The sequence below is a fragment of the Pipra filicauda genome, unplaced genomic scaffold (assembly GCF_003945595.2).
Source record: "Pipra filicauda isolate LSUMZ 115617 unplaced genomic scaffold, ASM394559v2 scaffold141_size4267151_pilon, whole genome shotgun sequence".
Classification (NCBI taxonomy): Eukaryota; Metazoa; Chordata; class Aves; order Passeriformes; family Pipridae; genus Pipra; species Pipra filicauda.
This window is the reverse complement of record NW_024103896.1, coordinates 1,779,072-1,786,336: the sequence shown is the minus strand read 5'-3', so window position 1 is coordinate 1,786,336 and position 7,265 is coordinate 1,779,072.

The following is a 7,265-nucleotide window of genomic DNA, read 5'->3' as shown; positions in this document are numbered from 1 at the left end:
ATGATAAATTAATTAAATGATTAATATTGGTTTTAATACTCCTATCCTGGTTCTCCAGTCACTGTAATAACAAAATGTAGCACTTTGCAAGCTAATCTGGATGGTTTGGGAATAAGAATTTAATATTTGCATCCAGCCAGGGTCACAGAATGCTTTCTAAATTGTAGTTAATTTTCATAACATTCTCAAGAGGACTCTCAGTAGTAGTGTCTCTGCTCAATGAATGTGTAGACTGAAGTACAGATAGATGAAAGCATTGTTTGTCCTTTCCCCCCCTATATAGCTAGACAGATGAAGCTGGAAGTGCAGGCCCTGGGACTCAGTTCCTACTCTTCCAAACCAGCCAGCCAAGGAAGTGTCTTCCTTTGTTTTAATGAAGTTCTGTTTGCTGTTTGATTTTACAGACTGTTAGGCCAGAATAATGGGAAATAGTTACCCTTATGGACAACAGGAAGCCTTTATAATTTGTCAAAGTACAATTAATAGCTGACAAGTTCAAGACCAGCTCTCTGTCAGTATATACCATTTGGGCCAGAGTCACTTAAAGGTTTCTGTGCTTGTGCCTCCAAGTTGGCAGGGTCAACTGCAGCTCAAGCTGAAATCTAAATCCCTAAGTGCAGAAGCGATCCTGATCCTGCATAGCCTTCTTAGAAAATATATCCCAGGCCTCCAAGACCATGAGTCTTTTACATCTGGTCAGAATAAAGGCAGAGAGACAGTCAGCAAAGGGCAAGGTCTGATTTGTGCTTTTTAATGGAGTTGTTTTCTCCTCGAGCTCTTCTCCAAGATGGATTTTCTTGCCAGACATTATCAGCTTCAGTGGTTTGGCTCCAATTTTTGCTCCAGATTCTTTTGTCCTCTTGACTTTTGGATCAACTCTGCACTGGCTCTATTTTGAAAGTTGTTTTACCCATATTAATGTTTAACTTAAGCGAGTATTAAATCATAAGTTTAACATGGAAATGTTTTAGTCTCTGGACAATTCCTTTCCTTGCTGCTTTCATACTGTACATGAATGCAGCTTCACTTGGCAGAATTTCTTCTATCTGGTGCTGATCTCATGACACTGTTATTACTGTGGCCTAAATGCAGTGGAAAACAATGGAAAAAGACTATGGTATTGTAGGCAATACTGTGGGCTCCTGTGAGTCAGAGTGGCTGAAGGTGGGAGCCTTGAGTGAAGCCTGAAACTCATTTATTTCACATTATATCCATGAGTCTCCATGGGAAGTGTTTTAGGGCTGGGAACTTGGTGGTGAATCTAGAGGCCCTATGAGGAAGGAAAATGTATCAACAGTAAGATATACCTCTTTACAACTCATCAGTCCTGGTTTGGCTATTAGATACCAATAATAATAAATGGGAATGAAAAACAGATATTAGGTGTAACAGGACAGTTATCCTTATGAAGAGTATCTTAACTTTCCATACTGGTCCTACTTTGTGCACACTTTCCAGGGAACATGGTGATGGAGTTGTTGTGGTTCTCATTGCCCTGAGCTGCCTTCAAGATCTCACAGAACCATAGAATATCATGACTTGGAAGGAACCCACAAAGATGATTGTGTCCATCTCCTGGCCCTGCACAGGACCATCCCCAAGAGTCACACCATGTGCCTGAGAGCATTGTCCAAGCACTTCTTGAACTCTGTCAGTCTTGGTGCTGCTACCACTTCCCTGGGGAGCCTGTTCCAGTGCCCAACCGCTCTCTGAGTGAAGAACCTTTTTCTAATATCCAACCTAAACCTCCCCTGACAGAAGTTCATGCTGTTTCCTCAAGTCTTGGCATTGGTCACAAGAGTGAAGAGATCGGTGCCTGCCTCTCCACTTACCCTCATGAGGAAGTTATAGACCATAATGATGTCTCCTCTCAGTCTCCTCTTCTCCAGGCTGAACAAGCCAAGGGACCTCAGCTGCTCCTCATATGCCTTCCCCTCAAGGCCCTTCACCACCTTTGTTGCCCTCCTTTGGATGCTCTCTAATAACTTAATATCTTTCTTATATTGTGGTGTCCAAAACTGCACACAGGAGTCAAGGTGAGGCTGCACAAGCACAGAGTAGAGTGGGACAATCACCTCCCTCAATCTCCAAGAAAGGCTTCTAAAGGCTTAATACGCTGAACAGCACAGGCCTGCAGCTTTCCTTTTCTTTTGTCAGCTACTTTGTCTCGTATCCTATCTTTGTCTGTACCAGCCTCTGCAGAAGATTAATGTATAGCAGAGTTAAAAGCCATCTTGTCAAGATTTGAGAGCCATGGCAGAACAGTGGAAATAAGAGCTAGGGCCTCTCCAAAGGACTCAGAACTGAACAGCTTTGTCTTGTGAAAAGATTTCGGAGTCTTTAGGGAGCATGGGCTGTTTGGTCTTCAGATGTATATCCCCTGCTCTTCTGGCAGTACGTGGGCCATAACATGGAATGGGATGTTTGCCTGCTGTTTAGTCAAATAAAAGTCATTCTCTGTGATGACTGTAAGGGTCTTTTGGAGCCTGTCTACTCCCTCCTGACTTCTGCTGCTGCTTACAGGAGAAATTTCAGCCTGAGGGTAACTTTGGCATCTCCAGCCTGTTTCATAAAACAGATACCAACAGTATGAGTAAGGCAGGATCCCATGTGACTGTATAACCACTGGTTTGTATGGAAAGATATTTCTCACATTAGAAAGTCCAGAGAGTGGGAGGGGGGGAAATCTATAGCAGTGGTTTGTCTTGTGACTGTGGAAAAGATATGTGATGCAAGCTAAACTACTGACCCCTGTCACCTTTACTTGGCATGGGAAAACCTTTTCTTTCCAATTCCCAACTAGCAAAGACTGTGCAAATGGTTATCTACTAGAAGGCTCTGTACTTCTGTGTTCCTCACCGAGTTTTATATTTTACTGAATGAAAAAAGCTCAAAAACTTTGGCTCTCTCGTGGCTAGAAATAAAAAGTCTAGTCAGAATCATTCCTCCAACAGATCCCCCCAGAAAATGAGGAGGAAGTTCGTTCAGTGAAGCTAAAGGGGTGGTAAGTGGAACTGTGCACATCATTCCTGGCTCCATCCAACTTTCTGAGACAGCTTGCCAACCTCGCTCATCAATGATAATGTATTCCATTTTCCTCCCTATGACATGTGAAGTTCAAATTAATCCGAACAGCAGAGACAGAATCTCTATTGACTGGTTTTGGCTGGAAGTACATTTTCTGATTTGCAACCAAATTTTTCATGGAGGTTAAGATCATTTTATGAAACAACCATGTCTCCCTGCTTTTATGAGAACACAGCTGGATTCTACAAAACAGGTGTGAGTCCCTGACCCTAATGTTTTAGTCTATATTAAAATAATAAAGGGAATAGAACAAAGGGATTAGATCCATCTGAAACCTCAAGCTTCCATTCCACAGGAAATGCTGACATTTTAGTGCCACTTCTATTATGGTAGGAACAAAGAATGCTATTGTGACTTTAGCTTTTTGGAGTATTAATATAATGTAGGATAGAACAAAATATGTTTGGAGACAACAAGTTGTTGTGAAATGAAAAATTAGTCAAAGACTTCAATCCAAAATATCATCAAAGTCAGCACTGTTATAGAGGAAGTTTTGAGTGTAGATGAAACAGGAAAAAATGCTGTCAGAATATTTTCAGGCAGTCGTAGATGCTTTAATTATAGTTACAGCATCAGTAGGTAGACAAAGATGAAATAAATGCACAGGTCTTTTCCTGGTGAAATCTAGATACTAAGTCAAAATGTCCTTTGACTTGCTTTTATTCGGTGTCAGCCCAGTCTAGTGGGCTATATAACCTATATATATGTGTGTGTGTAAAAACACACTTGGTGCTTGGTAAAATCCAACAAATAGGGGGATAAAAATTTTCCACAGTGACCCGTTTCCAGGGACAGTGCAAAATGACTTCCAGTAAGGAAGTCTTATGCTTTGAGGAGACATCAGCATTAATATCTATGATGGAGGAATAAGCTATCTTTTTGCAGTGAGGATTTACCTAGGGGTGACTGTGGAGGCAGCTGCTCTCCTCATTAGCACTGGCCACAGCTTGTCCTCAGCTCCGGATGAGACAAGCTGCGTATCTGTTTCCCCACTTGCTATTTAGCCAAGTATGTAAGTTCAGCCTTGTGTTGCAGCAGGTTCACAGAAGCATATACATAGGGCATAGGACCAGTTGAGATGCCAGGTTTTGAATCACCTGTTTTCACCACAGGGATATTTTCAGGCTGCCTGACCCAGAAAAGATAATGTATCCCCGAGCCACAGAGCAAGAGAAATGCTGACATTTTAGAACAGTTGGCATGAACCCCTGCCTGGCCACTGGCTCCTTGTCCTTGAGACATTCAAGTTCACATGTGATTTTGATTCGACTGCTGTATCCCAGTAACTTTTCTTTGCCTTCCAGCTGCTCCCTGCACTGCACTGGACCCTGATGGACTCTGTCAAATTGCATCTCTCAGCTGCAGGTAACTTGGTCCAAATTCCCTTATGGCAGTGTTGTGCATCATTCCTAATTTGTGTGGCTTCTTTTCTCCATATGAAGATCTGGATCCCACAGTGGGAAGATCAGAGATGGAAGAAATAAAGGATCAGCACAATTACCTGTACATAGCTTGCTTTTACATTTTCTTATTGCCATTCCCTTTCTTCTGCTGGCAGACAGGAGCAGTGTCCAATTCTGTAACTCCACAGAGCATTTGAACTTGAATGCATTCAACTTCTCAGAAGAATCTCTTCTGGAAAAATTATCTTCTGACCACAGAGTAATCACTGAGTGAAAAAGGCTTTGCAATCATTCCCAGTTAAGTCCTAAAGGACCTTGGAAATCCCTTGAAAATATAACTGCAGAATTAAAGTGGCAACTACCTCCTTCTCCAGTATTCTAACTCCCAGAGGGCTATTTGAGACTGGGTCTAGCAAGCCCCCCACCCAAATAATAAGAAGGCTGTAGGAACCACCCAATGCAGTTAAGCATGGAACTATGTACTTCCTATCCATTGCATTGAAACCACAGTCTAATAAAATAATTAACTGCTTCTATCCCTGCACATAAGTTTTCATTTGCTGTAAATTAATATAATTGAATATGCAAAGTGATTGGTCAGGGTAGTTTCTGAAACACTTTAAGGAAAAGCTTAAATATAAGGTTTCAGATTTCTTTATGCTATGGCTCTGATTGTAGTATCCCTTCAAACAATTGTTTGCAAAGCAGCTTTCAAAGTGAATTTTTATTCCAGGTTACTATTTGCTGTAGCAGTGGAGAATGATATTGCCTGCAGCTGGGCATGGAAATGATTATGGGCTTCTTGGCAGCACAGGCAAAAGCTCCCTCTTCTGAAGGCTCCAGGGCTGAGGAAGGAAGGCCAGAAGGAGACATGAAGGACTGGGGAAGAAAAAAAAAGTCGTTAGGCATTCAAAGGAAAGTCTAATTAAGAGTAAAGCAACTTGGAGATGTCAGTACAAATATAACTCCCTCTGTTTATCCCACCCCTCTCTCTTAGTACCTTCTACTCCAGCCCAACCCTTCATGAAACCTACAGCTTTAAATTCTTGTTGGGACTGTACTTTAACAGACTTTGGGGCTTCTAATACTTCAAAGTACTGAAATGCCTACTTCTAGAGCAGAAAACCTGTCCTGCTTCTACTCTTAGTGTTTAATCAATCACAGTTTCCTAAGTTGCCCTGTTTTCCTCCAGAAATTCAATGCTTGGAGCAGAAATTGAATGTGAGACTAACAAAATGAGAACTAAATACTGACTGATATTTGCAGACACGAGTGATTTTTCAGCAAAGTGCGTCAGGAACTCGTCTTCTTGGCAGTGTCTTCATAATTTCAGTTTTATCATTAATTTTGGCAAGTGACCAAGAGGGAAAAAAATTTTTCTAGCAGAATGCAGGGGGAATAAACTGTGACAAAGGAAAATGGACAATGTAGGCTGGGTTCCTGATGAGGGATCTGTGAGGCTGAAGAATAATCCTCCAAGGGAAATGTGTCATGGAGAATTGTAAAGAAACTTACTTTGTAAAGGACCTCTGGAGATATCTAGTCACCCTGCCCATTAGAGCTCTCCTTGACACTGAGCCCAGCCTTCTTCCCATCTTCTCTGTATTTCCTGAAGAGAGAGTATGCACAGACCTACAGTTCCTCCGATTTGTTTCCCAGGCAGTGTATTAGTGTTCAGGAACTTCCCAGGATGTCCTCTGCCTCTGAGGATCATAAGAGCCTTCCCAGGGCCCTGTCTCATCTGTGATTTCATCTACAGCCACAGACAAACCCACTTTAAAGTCTTGCTCAATGGGTTAGAAAAGAATCAGAGGAACATTATGACTGAGCCAGACAATGGCACATGGAGCATTCCCCTTTTGTCAGGCATTCAAATCAGGACCGAGGCAGCAGCAACCAGAGTTACCGCCAGCTGGCAATTTGGAGACACAGGCTTGTAATCTAAATTCATCTTCCAACAGCAGCACTTTTTTACATATTTATCGGTTGTCTCAGCAGAAAGGCCAGAGACTGAGTGAGTGAGGAAGACCCAAGGGTCTGCTTGCCTCCACATGGACACTGACATGTGCTAAAGGAGCAGGGTACTGGTGCACAAGGGGTCTGATGCTGCAGCACACCAGTGATTCCCAAGGGAAATCACAGAAGTTTTTTCCTAAACTGAGAGTCTCTCTTTAATTCCCACACTCCATGATCTCTGTCAAACTATGACATTAATTAACCACCATGAAGAAACAAACAGCTCCTCAGATAACTTCTAAAAGTAAAACAGTTTAACCTCAAAAGCTGCTGTTTTCCAGCTCCATATTTCTTTTGTTTTCTGTTCCTCAAACATTTCTTGGAGGAAAGAAAATCAGTTCCACAAATTTATTGTTATCTTCTCAAGCATATTAGAGGCAAATTAAAAGTCTTGTCCTTCACTGAATGACACATGGGGTTGTATTATGGAATCTCTGTCAGTCTCCTGAAACTACTCAGAGGAATACAGAATATGAAGGAGCATGAAATTCAAAAATGAGTTAAGTCCTAAGGTTAGGGATGTAGCTGAGAAACCCAATTAAATTAGAGTAATATTAACTACTGGAAGGGTGTTCTGGGATGCTTGCTTTATTCCAGGTTGTGCCAGAAACACAGTGTGAAAACTTAGACAAATAGACCATTTTTTCATCTCTTGAATGCAAAATAGGGTGAGAAAGTAGCTTTTATTTTTCATTTTTATAATGTATAGCACAGTGCTGTTCCAAATGGAGTTAGGACTTGTGGATTCCAGAGAAATAC